Source organism: Camelina sativa, chromosome 12 (genome assembly GCF_030686135.1).
Source record: "Camelina sativa cultivar CO46 ecotype springtype chromosome 12, ASM3068613v1".
NCBI classification, from domain to species: Eukaryota; Viridiplantae; Streptophyta; class Magnoliopsida; order Brassicales; family Brassicaceae; genus Camelina; species Camelina sativa.
In genome coordinates, this window is record NC_141891.1 from 35,522,591 (window position 1) to 35,538,887 (window position 16,297).

Below are 16,297 nucleotides of genomic sequence, written 5' to 3' on the forward strand. Positions count from 1 at the left end.
GCCCTGGGACAAAATCGATCAGGAGGATTGGAGTGAACTCAAAGCTCCAAAGTTGGACTTAAAACCACTCCCAGAAGGGCTAAGGTACGCGTATCTCGAACCTAACTCCACATATCCGGTTATCATTAACTCTAACCTAAACAATGTTGAAACCGCACTCTTGCTCTGCGAGTTACGAAAATATAGGAAGGCTTTGGGCTAATCCTTAAATGACATTTCAGGTATATCACCGGAGTTGTGCTCGCATCGGATTCACCTCGAATATCCATCTAAGTCTTCCATCGAACACCAAAGGAGGCTAAATCCGAACCTCAAGGAAGTGGAGAAGAAGGAGATCCTCAAACTGTTGGGAGCCGGAGTTATTTTCCCAATCTCTTACAGCACTTGGGTGAGCCCAGTCCATGTAGTGCCAAAGAAAGGAGGGGTGACAGTAGTTGCAAATGAGAAAAACGAGTTGATCCCCACCAGGACAGTAACAGGGCATTGCATGTGCATAGACTACCGCAAGCTCAATGCAGCTACAAGGAAGGACCACTTCCCTCTTCCATTCATTGACCAAATGCTTGAGCGTTTAGCGAACCACCCTTACTACTGCTTCATGGATGGTTACTCTGGTTTCTTCCAAATTCTGATTCATCCAGATGATCAAGAGAAGACCACTTTCACTTGCCCCTACGGCACATTCGCTTACCGACGAATGCCTTTTGGGTTGTGCAATGCCCCAGCCACTTTCCAGCACTGCATGATGTCGATCTTCTCCGACTTGATTGAGGAAATTATGGAAGTATTTATGGATGATTTTTTGGTATATGGCTCATCCTTCTCCTCCTATTTATCCAACTAGTGCAAAGTGCTTCAACACTGCGTGGATAAACACCTTGTGCTAAATTGGGAGAAATGCCATTTCATGGTTACCAATGGGATCGTACTTGGCCATCGAATTTCTGAGAGAGGAACAGAAGTCGAAAAAGCCAAGATTGAAGTCATGTCCAGCTTACAATCTCTGAAAACCGTCAAAGACATACGCAGTTTCCTTGGTCATGCGGGGTTTTACCGAAGGTTCATTAAGGATTTTTCCAAGATAGCCAGACCACTCACCCAGATACTATGCAAGGACATCTCCTTTGAGTTTACTGCAGATTGTTTGGAGGCCTTCCTAACAATAAAACAAGCACTTATCTCGGCTCCAATAGTTCAACCACCTGATTGGGATCTACCATTTAAAGTTATGTGCGATGCAAGTGATTTTGCTGTTGGAGCAGTTCTGGGACAACGCAAGGATGGTAAGTTGCATGTTGTTTACTACGCTAGCAGAACACTCGATGGGACACAGACCAAGTACGCCACAACCGAGAAGGAACTACTCGCCACAACAGAGAAATTCAGGTCATATCTGGTGGGATCCAAGGTTATTGTGCACACAGATCATGCCGCACTGCGCTACTTGTTAACTAAGAAAGATGCCAAACCAAGATTGCTGCGATGGATACTGCTACTGCAAGAGTGATCTTGAGATAAGGGACAAGAAGGGGATTGAGAATAGGGTTGCAGACCACCTTTCCAGGCTGAGAATCGATGAAGAGATCCCCATAGATGACCGACTCCCTGAGGAGAATGTGTATGTGGTGGCAGCCTTCATCGACTGCTACAAGGAGAAAGCCGATGTCAAGGTACTTCAACAAACAGTTAAGGATTCGCCATGGTATGCCGATTTCGCAAACTATTTGTGTGCTGTAGAAGAACCTCCGAACTTCACTGGATATGCTAAGAAGAAGTTCCTCAGAGATGTGCAACGCTACTTCTGGGATGAGCCTTTCCTTTACAAGCATTGTGCTGACAGAGATGTGTTCCAGAATCAGAAGTACAAGGAATTCTTTTTCACTGCCACGGTTCTAGCTACGCGGGACACTTCGCTACTTTCAAAACCGCGACAAAAGTGCTCCAAGCAGGCCTCTGGTGGCCTACTTTATTCCGAGATGCACACGACTTTGTTTCCCAATGCGACTCTTGCCAGCAACGTGGAAACATCAGCAAGCGGAACGAGATGCCACAAAACTTTATCTTGGAAATCGAGGTGTTTGACTATTGGGGAATCGACTTCATGGGACCTTTTCCACCCTCTTATGGCAATCTCTACATACTTGTTGCAGTGGATTACGTTTCCAAATGGGTTGAAGCTGTCGCAAGTCCTACTAATGATTCGAAGGTGGTCCTCAAGATGTTCAAGCACATAATTTTTCCACGGTTTGGTGTTCCTAGAGTGGTAATCAGCGATGGGGGCACTCACTTTATCAACAAGCTTTTTGCAAACCTTTTACGAAAACATGGCGTGACGCACAAGGTTGCTACCCCTTACCATCCACAGACCAGTGGGCAAGTCGAGATTTCTAATCGCGAAATCAAGAGCATCTTGGAGAAGACAGTCAACTCAACTAGAAAGGATTGGTCCTTAAAACTCGATGAAGCATTATGGGCATATTGGACTGCTTACAAAACACCCATCTGCACCACCCCTTTCCGGCTGGTTTATGGGAAATCATGTCACTTGTCTGTTGAATTTGAGTATCATTCCTTATGGGCGACCAAGCAGATGAACTTCAACGTCAAGACCGCAGCAGAAAGACGCCTTATTCAGCTGAATGAGCTTGATGAGATCCGCATGGATGCTTATGAGAACACCAAAATATACGAGGAAAGGACCAAAGCCTTACACGACAAGAAGATTATCCCCAGGGATTTTGCTGCGAACGATTTGGTCCTTCTTTTCAACTCAAGGCTGAAGATATTTCCCGGGAAGCTACGTTCCCGTTGGTCCGGACCTTTTCGAATCAAGAAAGTCATGCCTTATGGTTCTGTTGTACTTTGGGACCAAGAGGGCAAAGAATTCACTGTCAATGGCCAACGTCTTAAACCGTACCTAGCGGAGTATGACCCGATTGAGACCTCTCTCCCTCTGGAGGAACCACAAGCTGTTTAGGCAGTAAGAACAGTCAGGCTCGAGACTATAAACAAGCGCTAATGGGAGGCAACCCAAAGGGTTTGCATTTGCTTACCCTTCTCTTTTTGGTTTTGTTTTTCTTTTCTTAGGAAATTTGCTATTTTTGTTTTCTTTACAGAGTCACTCGAGAATCACGTTTGGTAGTGAGTTTTGTTTTCATGAATGATATGCTCAAATTTAACCCTGAGCTACTCTCTCAAATTAAGAGGTCACTGTAATACTTAGGGGTCGAATTCCACAAGGACTCAAGTCTACACAATAAACTATAGAGTTTTATAATTATGCTAAACAGATTAAATTGAATTAAAATAAAAGCAATGTAAAATATTAAATAAAAGTTGTTGTAAATTCAGATGATCAAAAAGCTAGGCTTAGGGAATTTCTCAGGAAATTATGAAATATTAAATCAACAAATAAATAGGATTCAAGCAAATAAGAACAGATCTAGAACTCTAAACTCTTTTATAAATTAAATCAGTTCTCACTGCAAATAATATCTAAATTTAAAACCAGAACATCCAAATCTCTTTGTAAAATTCTAGGTAATAAATCAGCAATAAAATCAGGTTTAGATTGTTCACAAAATTATTAAATCAAATTTCTTTGCAAGAAATAATTTTGCTCATCAAAAGGTTTTATCAGGAAAATCAATTATATTCTCATATCAATTAATAATCCTAAGATCTAAATCCAGATGACTAATCAAAGATCTAGCATTAAGAACAACCTAAGATGAAGATCTAGAAAGATAATGAATCCTAAATAAACAGATCTAATAAATCATAAAATCCCTGTGAAAAACCCTAAACCTAACAAGCAAACTACTCAGACATGTTTAATGAAGAACAAAACATCTTTTCTGAATAATAAGCAATTGAAATTAAAAAGAGTAATAAGGAGTTCAAGAAATTCTTCTCTCAAAGCAGATCTCTCTCTCTCCAAAGCTCTCAAAATCTTACAGGGTTGCAGGAAAAATAAAACTTGATAGATTAAAACTTAAGGGTTTGGAAAACCTAAAAACTATATATATATATGTCCTAAAACACGTCAGGGACTTATGTTGCAATTATGGAAAACTTTGGGGCAGATTTGTAAAACTTCCAAATTTGAAGACTTGTCTCGATTTGCAATGGGTGTCGATGCTCATCTAGTGTCGATCGATGCTCTTCATAAAATCAGACTCCAAAATGATTTCCTCCGGTTAAATGCTCTAAAACCATCCAAATTGCTCCATTTCGCTCCTTTCATGCTAAAAACCTGTAAAGACTCAAAAACAATCTAGAAACAAATGAAAAGACATTAAAAGACTCCTTATATCATGGTTAAAAACCACAAAAAACCATGATATATCAACTCCCCCAGACTTAGCATTTGCTTGCCCTCAAGCAAAACATAAGCTTAGACATGTGAAAGAGGTTTGAAAACAGGGAACTCACTCAACTGCATATTATTCTTATTCACACTCTTCATTTACCTGACTCAAGAACTTACTTCTTATACTCAACCATGATAAGCATCAACATTCCTTACTCAAATCCCATAATCCCTTAGAATCTCTGAAATCTCCATTGTCATCTCATTAGTCAATATTAAAGCACAAATAAGGTGAATTCTTACCTTGGGTGTATTGATCAGTGGCATATGGACTCTCTTGAGGCCAAGACATTCTTCTTACATCTCCTTTCCTCTCCCTTTTCTCACTTCCATTATTTTTTTTCTTCTTTTTTTTTCTAAATCAAAGGTGTAAGCGAATACCGGGGTCATCAGTAATTTACCTACCCCTCGCTTCCAAGCTTTGTGTGATCATTTGACTCAAGAGTAGAATAATGAGGTCACTGGTAATTTACCTACCTCTCTAAACTGATCAAAATCATCTCATATTTTATTCTCTTTTTTTTTTTTTTTTAAGTACTGAAGGGAAGAGAGAGGGGAGACGTACTTTGAAAAATTGCACTGTCTTGTATGGCCCGAAGAAGAAGTCTAGTCCACTGATTTCCAACCCCAAAGTAAGAGATTAAGTCCGGTTAAAATCCTGATAAAAGTTGAGACAACGTTAGATCAATCAGATATCTATTGAATAAGGGCTTTCAGGATTGTTGATAAGGCTCATAGTCTTTCTAAGCTTCAGTTCTGAGATCAAGCATAAACAAATAATCATTAGAGTGTTAGCCAAATAAGAGAAATCATTAATCAAGATCATAATTCCCAAAGACAAAAAGAAAAATTTTGAAAAATTTGACTCAAACTTTATGGTTTTGACTGACACAACAGAAACTCAAAAACAGAAAACATAGTTAGTAACTAACCTCCCCCAGACTTAAACAACACTGTCCCCAGTGTTATCAAGTAAGAGGAAAGCAAAAATAAAAATAAAATAAATAAAAATCAAAATCAAAAGAAAAAGAAAAACCTACCAGTGGGTTGCCTCCCACTAAGCGCTTGTTTTCAGTCATTAGCTTGACTGTGTTGGAGCTCAGGCATCCGGTGGATTAGAACATGACATTGAAGTCCTCTTCATCCAAGGTGGTGTATAAGCTTTAGGTGCATGAGGCTTGCCAGGTATGCGAGGAACAGGACCAGGGCGGGATATAGGGATGGGTTTGCTTCTCTTATGTCCTGCAAAATCATCAACAGAAGAAACAAGCGCTCTACGATAATCTCGTGGCTTGATTAACTGCAAAACAGTTTTTATCTCTTTGAAATTCTTGTTGATGATAGGAGGAAGTTTAGGAGAAGAAGATGCATACCTTGGCCTTACCTGAGGGCTCTGGAGTGTGGATTGATGACTCTTCTGTTTGGGAACAGGTTTCTGACTTGGAGCATCAGTTTTGGACAAGCTTTGTCGCGGTCGTGGAGGGGTGTCGATCGATACCCTCTTGGTGGCATCGATCGACACTGAGCCTGATGCTCATGTTGCAGAAACTTTTTCAACAGAAAAAGTCTATCCATCAATAGTAGGAGCCCTCCTCAGCTTATCCATCTCAAAATTCAAACTCAAACCATCCACATTCAGTGCTATGTGTCCTTTCTTCACATCAATGATGGCACCAGCTGTAGCCAAGAAAGATCTTCCTAAGATGAGAGGATCCTTAGGCTCTTGATCATACTTCAGCACCACAAAGTCAGTGGGAATCATGAAGTTGCCAACTTTAACTGGAATATCCTCTAAAACACCTTCAGGAGTTCTTCGGGAGCGATCAGCCAAGATAAGAGAAATCTGAGTTGGCTTGAATTCTGTCATCCCAAGTCTCACAGCAACAGAATGTGGCATCAAGTTGATGCTAGAGCCAAGATCACAAAGAGAATGAGAAAACCTTCCTGCTGAGATTGAGCAATCAAGTACAAAGCTTCCAGGATCTGGTAACTTCTCAGCAGTCCTACACTGAATTACTGCACTCACTTCCTTAGAGACAACCACTTCCTGCTTTTTCTCCTTCTTCCTCTGAAAAGGCTGGTTCAAGAGAATTGCACTAACATCCTTGGTAAGCAGTGCTCCTTCTTCAGGATTCAAACCATTTGATACCATTCTCTTAACATAGCGCTTGAGTGGTGGTGAAAGCTTTACTGCATCAATCAAAGGCATCTCAATCATCACCTTATCCATCATTGCTTTGCATCTAGCTTCCTCCATCTCCTGCTTGGACTTTCGTGGCTTAGGAAAATGAATCTTCGGTTGGTACACCCTCTCAACTGCTGGAACCTGAGATTTTGCAGTTTCTGGGTTCGTCTGAGAGGGGTGTCGACCGACACCCAGGTGGTGTCGATCGACACTATCATCTGAAATTGAGAATTTGTCCGATTGCTCTCTCAATTCTGCAGAAACAACTTCATCAATTTCTTCATCCCCCACTGATATGGCATTGCAAGCATGTTTTGGATTTGACTCAGTTCTTCTAGGGAGAAAACCCTCTTGCCTTTTAACAGACCCAGCAGTCTGTGCCACTTGACTCTCCAGCTTCTTGACATGAATATTCAAAGCTTCAAACTTCCCATTAAGATCAGTGTAGACATTGTCAAGCTTCCCATTGAAAGTCACTGTCATTTTCTCCTGACCTTGCAAAAGCTGCTCAATCATAGCTTCCATTCTACTCTCTGAAGAATTCTTAGGAGGTGGAGACTGATAAGATGAGTTACCATATGTCCTTGTATAGCCATTGATCTGTTGTTGCTGCTGATACTCTGGCTTGGAAGTGTAGCCTGAAGAGTTCCCACTGTAAGGCCTATTGCCTTGCTGATTTCCAAACCGCTGTCCCTGATTCCCATACACATAGTTCACATCTTCCTCTTGGTGTCCTTGATCAGGTTCTGGCTCATATGTCTCAACCTCAGCAGCAAAATGAACAGATTTCTTACCTGTAAGGAGTTTATGCACTGAATCCAGCTTAGCATTAACAGAAGCTAACTGGTTTGAATCAAATCCTCCATGCAATCTCTTCCTTTCAGCATCTGCTCCCTTAGTGCTATTGCTAGAAGCCAAATTCTCAATCAAAACTTCAGCATCTTCTGGAAATCTTGTTTTGAAATTCCCATGACTTGCAGCATCCAAAGCTAACTGATACTTCCAGTCACACCCTCTAAAGAAGATACTCAATAGTTGTACCCTTGAAAAACCATGGTGTGGACAGTCCCTTTCATAAGCTTTGAATCTCATCCAAGCTGCATTGAAAGCTTCATCATGTCCTTGCTTGAATGAAGAGATCTTGACTCTCAGCTCATCTAACATTGCATCATCATAGAAGTAGTTGAGGAAGGCCACTTTGACATCATGCCAGTTTGTCAATGATCCAGCTGGCAATTGTTTCAACCACTGAGATGCCTCTCCTGCAAGTGAGTAAGGGAAGCGTTTGCAGAAGATGTAGTCCTCAGTCACCCCATTAGCCTTGATGCTAGTCACCAGATCCTCAAAATGCTCAATGTGGTCCAAGGGCTTCTCATTGGGAAAAGCAGAGAAAGGTCTCTGCCCAACTAGTTGAAAGTACGCAGGTTTCAACTCAAAATCGTTCCTCTGGAATGGAGGAGGAACAATAGCAGACCGGTTCTCATACACCAGATCAGCCCGGTTGTAGTCAGCAATGGTCCTGATCAGATCCCGGTTGTGCTCCTGTCGTCGAACTGGGTTATGTACGTGGTTGGCAGCTCCACGCACGTCTGCAGGTGGGTGTCTATCAATGCCATCTGGTTGGTGTGGATCGACACCAAGATTCGGATCAACGACACCAGCTTGCTGGTTCACGACAGCCTGCTCATTGACAACAAGTTCAGGAATCACGTTTCCTTCTGCATCAAGCTTTTGGCCCTGCTCATTGCGCAAGTGGCCCTCTTGATCCCTCAAAACACCAGCCTCATCACGCATCAGAATGATCATATTAACCATCTTCAGAGATTTAGCTGCTTTTCTGTTCTCACGCTCAAGTTTTCCCAGCTCTTGGTTTGCCAAATTCACAGTAGGACCAGACTTGTTGCTCCTTGTGTGAGGTCTAGGAGGCATGCACCTGAAACACCAAAGAGAAGAAAAACAAAAACGTGTAAGTTTCAAATAAAAAGAAAAATTTAGACAAAATTTAAAACTCAAATCTAATGGTAGATCAGAGAGTCCCTGGCAACGGCGCCAAAATTTTGATATGCTCAAATTTAACCCTGAGCTACTCTCTCAAATTAAGAGGTCACTGTAATACTTAGGGGTCGAATTCCACAAGGACTCAAGTCTACACAATAAATTATAGAGTTTTATAATTATGCTAAACAGATTAAATTGAATTTAAATAAAAGCAATGTAAAATATTAAATAAAAGTTGTTGTAAATTCAGATGATCAAAAAGCTAGGCCTAGGGAATTTCTCAGGAAATTATGAAATATTAAATCAACAAATAAATAGGATTCAAGCAAATAAGAACAGATCTAGAACTCTAAACACTTTTATAAATTAAATCAGTTCTCACTGCAAATAATATCTAAATTTAAAACCAGAACATCCAAATCTCTTTGTAAAATTCTAGGTAATAAATCAGCAATAAAATCAGGTTTAGATTGTTCACAAAATTATTAAATCAAATTTCTTTGCAAGAAATAATTTTGCTCATCAAAAGGTTTTATCAGGAAAATCAATTATATTCTCATATCAATTAATAATCCTAAGATCTAAATCCAGATGACTAATCAAAGATCTAGCATTAAGAACAACCTAAGATGAAGATCTAGAAAGATAATGAATCCTAAATAAACAGATCTAATAAATCATAAAATCCCTGTGAAAAACCCTAAACCTAACAAGCAAACTACTCAGACATGTTTAATGAAGAACAAAACATCTTTTCTGAATAATAAGCAATTGAAATTAAAAAGAGTAATAAGGAGTTCAAGAAATTCTTCTCTCAAAGCAGATCTCTCTCTCTCCAAAGCTCTCAAAATCTTACAGGGTTGCAGGAAAAATAAAACTTGATAGATTAAAACTTAAGGGTTTGGAAAACCTAAAAACTATATATATATATGTCCTAAAACACGTCAGGGATTTATGTTGCAATTATGGAAAACTTTGGGGCAGATTTGTAAAACTTCCAAATTTGAAGACTTGTCTCGATTTGCAATGGGTGTCGACTGATGCTCATCTAGTGTCGATCGATGCTCTTCATAAAATCAGACTCCAAAATGATTTCCTCCGGTTAAATGCTCTAAAACCATCCAATTGCTCCATTTTGCTCCTTTCATGCTAAAAACCTGTAAAGACTCAAAAACAATCTAGAAACAAATGAAAAAACATTAAAAGACTCCTTATATCATGGTTAAAAACCACAAAAAACCATGATATATCAATGAACAGGTTCTAAACGCAGACTATGCGAAACCCTTTTCAAGGAAAGTTCCATGGTGGTCAGGATCAGCTAATCCAATTCTGGATTGACTGATCCCCGTTTCAGGTAAGTAAAATCAAGAGACGTGAAAAAAGAAAAAATAAAAAAGAAGGAAGGAAGAAAATTGGTTTTCGGGTTTATGAACTTAAATTGAACCGGGTTAAACCGGTCCGTGTTCACACCCCATAAAACCTAATTTCTTTTCTTCTTCCTTCCTCCCTCGCCGTCCACAAACTCGATTTCCCTCTCCTCTCAAATCCTCTCTTGTTTGATTCGAATTTTGGGTTTCTTCAACTTGATTTTTCATCCTTTACCCAACCCAATTTTTGTGCCAATCATTCGAACAAGGTAAGTGTTCTCTCTCCCAATTTATATTCGGTTTCGGCAATTCCAAGGTTTTCACTTCTCAATTTTTGAGATTTATGCTATTCTCTCTTCTTCTTTACTGTTGATGAGTGCATTAGTGAGATTGATTATGCTACATAAATCTTGGAGATAGATTTCGGTTGCAATAGCTTGAATTTAGCATAGGCTTGTAACATGGATTGATTTAGCTTAGGGAATTTTCGATTGCTTCGTTTTTTCTAATATGTTGGCTATTTACTTTTTTGTAGACAATGCCTAAACGAAGCCGTAGCGGTAAGGAGACTGCCACTCCTTCCGAAGAACCGCCAACGAGAGTTTGGAGTGATGAGGATACTAAGGGTTTGAAGCTACTCGGACAATGTAAGATTGAGCCAACTCGTTTCGTCGATCGGGAGCTCTTTGAGAAGATGGGTATGCTGTCGGATTTCGATGAGTTGGTGAAAAACATGGGATTTGGTACTTTTGCTGAGCAAGCATGGGACTTACATGATCAACTCGCTCGAGAGTTCCTCGCCACTGTGCAAGTTGATTCGCCGGGTGGTTCTGATATGATGGCCGAGCAGTGTTCGATCAGCTTCTTCCTACTCAAGAAACACTATGTCATCTCCATGTTTGATCTATGTGACATATTTGGTTTCCCCAGAAACACATTGTGCACGATGGAGAAGCTCGAAAGTAGGACAGAAATTTGGAAGCTTATTGCTGCTGGGCAATATGCTTCTCGAAGCGCCAGGCAGTCTCGCATTCGCAACCCCGTCCTTCGAATCACAGCGAAGTTCCTGAGTAACACAATTTATGCTAGGGCTGAGACTAGCACATTGCAGCTACCTGAGTTGTGGATGTTCTTCCATGGTCTTCGCAGGTTCCTTCACGCTCCGGAATCCCCTCTGTACCAGCAAACTCATGATGTCAACTTTGGCTTCCTGCTATCTAAGGAGTTTGAGCAGGTTCGGAGGAGCATGGCCCATGCCAAGAACAAGAGAGTTCTCATCGGCAGTTTGGTCACCCCTATCATCGAGTATTGCGGCGTTGTTTGCCACCGCACGCTAAGGTGTCACAGCGGAAGTTGCTTGACCTCAAGTACATGTTTACTAGTGAGATTTTGGTGAGACACAACTTCTGCTATCGCTACCAGACCAAGACCGGTCAGCTTCGTTATATGTTGATCCCTATGCCTTTCGTCACCTCCCTCCGCAAGGTTCAGAACATTGATTTTGATCCTCCTGTTGACATCCTTATGGATATTGACGATGTTCTTTTGGGAGAGGAGCGAGAGCCTGCAGCCCTTCGATCCCGTAGCCGCCCACAACCTGCCGGGGCATCTACCTCTTCGCAGCCATCTCAGCCCCTTCCATCCTTTCCTCCTTTCGATCTGAACCAGTTTCTTGCTGCACCACCTAAGGAGCCAGCTCGCACCGAGTTTGAGAGATGGGTCTACGACACTCAGAGGAAGAACAACATGTTACTCACTCGATTGGCTACTTGGCTCCAGAGTCTCGCACCATCCTGTTTCGCACCACCTCCAGCAGCTCACATCGATACCAAAGACGAGGAGGACGCAGCTACTGAGCCTCTTGGATCTGACCATTCCGCGACGTCCTCACCATCTCAGTAGTTCTGACCAGTAGCTACCTCTTTCTGGGTTACTCTGTTTCTTTTTTAGGATTTTTATTTTTATCTTTTGATTTTTATTGTCGGAGGTTTCTTTTCCTTAGCTTTGCTTTCACACCGGGACGGTGTGAAGTAAGTCCGGGGGAGGGATGTCTCTAAGTTACTTATGACGTTTTCTTTGGTTGTTTCTTTTGATTTTCCTTTTATTTGAGTCAGTTTGTCGTGTCTAAAAAAACAAAAAAATGGGAAACTATGATCATTTCTAGGAATCTATTGCTTTGAACTAACACTCTTATGATTACTTTTGTACCTCTGATTTGGAATGAAGCTTGGAATGAACATGAGCAGTCTAACCACGCCCCGAAAGACACTCGCCAAGGAGAACACTAAGTTGAACCAGAAGTTATCTCTAGCTTTGACATGACTTAACCGGATTTTAATTTCTTACCTTGGGGCTTAGTATACATCGGACAAGACTCCTCCCTTAAGCCTCACGAGACATGCATCTCCTCGCAAAGTATGCTTCCCCTCTCTCTTCCCTTCAGTACTTAGTAAAAAAAAAAGCAAAAAGAGAAAAAGAGGATATAGGTAATAAAAGAAGTGAACCGAGGGTTGTGCGTAAACCCGTGCATCCTTCGGAACTCATGGAAACCTGTCCGCAAGAAAAGAGCAAGGGATTGATAAAAAAAAATAAAATGATACCATAGAAAATTAGGGAGAAATCAATCCTTTGGAAGTGAGAAAAGAGAGAGGAAAGGGAGCATAAGAGGAGGTTTTGGGCGATAAGAGGTTGAAGGAGTCAACAGTTCAATGATTGATACTCCCATGGTAAGACCGCACCTTTTTATTAATCTGATGTAGAGAGACAACGATGGGGAGACTGAAGGTTCTCTAAGGCCGTGGAGTTCAGAGTAGGGAGTGTTGATACTAATCATGGGCAGAGTACAAAAAGTAGTTCTCAGTTTTATGTGATGAAGAGTGCAAAGAAGAAGTTCCCAAGAAAATGTGAGTTTCTACTTTCAAACCTTTCCTCTGTTCTTGAGTTTTTGTCTGTTCTTGCTTGGGGACAAGCAAAGATTCAAGTCCGGGGGAATTGATGTGTCTGTATTTTATAGGGTTTTGACTATAGTTTTTAGGATTGTTTTGAGTATTTTCTGAGGTCCAAGTGTGCTTTTAGAGTCTTTTTTGTCTTTTGTGAGTCTTTACAGGTCCTAGGTGACTTTAGGAGGAATCTGAGCATTTTGGGGATGAAAATATGCATCTGGAGCTTAATTGGTTGAAGACTGATCGAGCTAGAGGGCAGATGGAGTGAGAGCAGAAATACGTTCCGGATCGACTGATCCTTGCGAGATCGACCAATCCTGTCCCCGACGCAATCTTTCCTTTTTCATTTTAAACCAACTTTCTAGGGATTTATTTTACTATTTAAGCACGGGGCTCGACCCCTAGAATAACAACTTTGACTCTACGCCGTTTTTGAGCACTTGTAAGCCGGGGAGAAGATCTCTTATCTTTCTAACCTTTTGGAGAAGAATTCTGAACCCTTTTTACTTCTTTTGCAATTCAAACATGTTTTCTTCATATTTGATTTGTGATTGTCTCTGTTTGATGTCTGAGTAGTCTCTGTGTTGGGTTTCGGGTTTCAAAGGGGGTTTTATGATTCATTGATTTAGGTTGTTAGATTTGGGATTGATCTGTTGTGTTCTTCATCTATTGTTATGTTTATTGCTTAAACTAGATTAGCTACCTAGTTTATGATCATAGGTTTAATTCATCTAGGCATCAAAAGTGTTGTTGAATTACTTGAAAGAAAGAACTTAGGTGAGCAAGGTGATCCTCAGCCAAAGACAGTTGAAGTTGGGGCACCTTGTGAACATAATCGGACTAGAACTTAATGCTTGCTAGGATTGTTTAGATCCAAACGACGGTTTAGGGTTCATTCGATTCCTTGCTTAGATAACTAATACTGCGACAGTAGGTTAGTTTTATATTTGAGATTCGAGTTCAAGAACGGTTCCTAAAGCTATCCCAATCCATCACCCAATTTCGTGATCATAACCCTTGATTGATTCCCTGCGCCCAATACTTTCTCTTGAATTTACAAACTCTTATTTATTTTCTGTTTTTAATTCTGTTACTTGCAAAATAAACTTCCTCTTTGCTTTAGCTATACTCGGTCTATATAATTTCATAGTGTATCGTTTGGTCTCTGTGGATTCGACCCTGAAGTGCTACAACGACACCACTAGATCGTGGTTGAGTGTGCTTTGGGTTATTGATTTAACTCTAGATCAAAGATATTGCTGTAAATTAAAAAAAAAAAAGATATTGTGAGGGTTGTTGAACTAAAGATTTAGTTAGAAAGATATTTTTGTTTTTTTATTAATCATTATTGTGTGCATAAAAAAAATTGATTGGGAGAGAGATGTTTTAGTTAAAGGGTGTTTTTTGACAATTCAGTATAAGAAAGTATGCTGTGGACAAAAAGTGTGCTAGAGTGCTATTAAAGTTTCAAAAGTGTGCTAGAGTGCTATTTTTCCTATATATATATATATATATATATATATATATATATATATAGCGATTTCTCAACATATTCAACACTTAAGCTTCTGCAGTAATATCTTGCTTTCTACGGATGTTAATATCTAGCTTTCTACGGATCTACCAACATATTCAAACCATTAAAATTGGTAGATATTTCAAATTTCTACGCATGGAGTGGCATATATACATGCAGATGTCCATATATAGTAATATCAAATTGTCAATTGTCCGTTAATCGTTATCAATCCTTTTTGTCAAGAACATTTTTTTAGAAAGAAACCTCTTGTCTTAAGTTAAACTTGTTTGTCTTTCTTTGATAAGTGGATAATTTTCATAGCAATAAGAAGTTAAATTAGATAAATGAAAATAAATGTGACCAATTGTTTTTAAATTGTGTCAAAACAAATTTATTTATTTATTTTTATTTATAAAGTGAAGTGTAAATTTTTAATAACAATTTATTTTATTTTGAAACACCATTTTTTTTTTATGTGGACATCTGATTTATAATAGAACACCTTAACAAAATAAAATCTTAAATATAAAATCCTAATCCCTAATATACATTTGATAAACTAGATATTTAGTAGAAAAAAAATAACACTTCTAATAACAATTACAAGTGTTAGTATCTACTATCTCAAATTTCTTAATATATCCCCAAAATATTTATATACAGAGGGATTAATAGTACTAGGAGACATCCCGTGCTTAAAGCACAGATCAACATTTTTAAAAAATTTTATAATATAATAATAAAAGTTAATTGTTATATTTTTTTTTTTTTAAATTATTTTGTTTGAGATAATATTTATTTTAATTATTCTGTAATTCTATTAGTCTATTTGAATACTAATTATTTTAGAATATTATAGTATTTTATTTTTGAGGTATCATTACAGTTTTATATTGTTTGTTTGTTGAATTTGAATTATTATTTTGTGAAATATAAAATAGTAATTTTAATATTATAATTGTGAGCAAATAAAAATTATTAATTTATCATCTATTTAAATTTAGTTTTACCAACCCACCAATGTGGAAATTAAAACACACATTTTTCATAAATTGGGTAATATATCTTCGTTTTTAAAAATTCAAATCACAACATATGCAGAAACAATTCTGCATTTTATTAATCATAAGTGTTATATGAAAATTCCAAACAATTTGTAAATAACATAAAATAAAGATGATAGGAGAATCATAATTTGATATCTTAACAAAATCTTCGAATTTTGTTATTAAAAATAGTTATATTGTATACTTGGATATAAAATCTTAGTTTTTAAAATTCTGATTGGTTTATATTTTTTTTAAAATATTTACTAATTTCGACGATAATTTATTAGAGAGAGAAAATATACATTTTTGTTTATATGTTTTTTAGATTTTCAATATTTGATATGTGAGTGTTTTTTATTTTTTTTATTAATTATATTTATTTAAATTGATTAATTAAGCTTAATTAAATTTTTATAATGGTAATTGAATGTAATTTTCTACACATTTTAAGGTTAGTTTCAAATTTTTACTTTCCAATTAATATATGTAACATCCGCGAACCAATTTTTAAGGTTTTGGTGTGGGTGTCGATCGACACCCTTGGTGTATCGATCGACACCATGTTTTCTGGTTTGGTCCGGTTCGTTTTAATTACTGTTTGGTTCGGTTTGGTTCAAGGAAAAATCCCTAAATCGTGTTATAAGTAGAGAAGCGACAAATTTAAGGGTTTTAGGGTGTCTTGTCGCCGTTTTCAGAGATAGAGAGAGAGGAGAGAGCCTATTGTGGTGTGAAGGAGATTAAAGGAGAAAGATCAGAATCGTTAGGGTTTGGAAGGAAACAGTTTCGGCATATCAAATCGTTCTCAAAGGTAATGAAATTTGGTAGGTTTATTCCTAAGTGTTTCATCGTCATTCGCCGTTTT

The 16,297-nt window shown here is 38.6% G+C and overlaps 1 non-coding gene across 1 annotated transcript; it reads left to right on the forward strand.

Annotated features, from left to right (window-relative positions):
• The first annotated feature begins 7,605 nt into the window (after nt 1-7,605).
• On the forward strand, nt 7,606-7,712 carry LOC147933121 (small nucleolar RNA R71). Its single transcript, XR_015576898.1, has one exon. It is a non-coding gene; the product is annotated as a small nucleolar RNA R71 (small nucleolar RNA).
• Nucleotides 7,713-16,297: the final 8,585 nt, after the last annotated feature.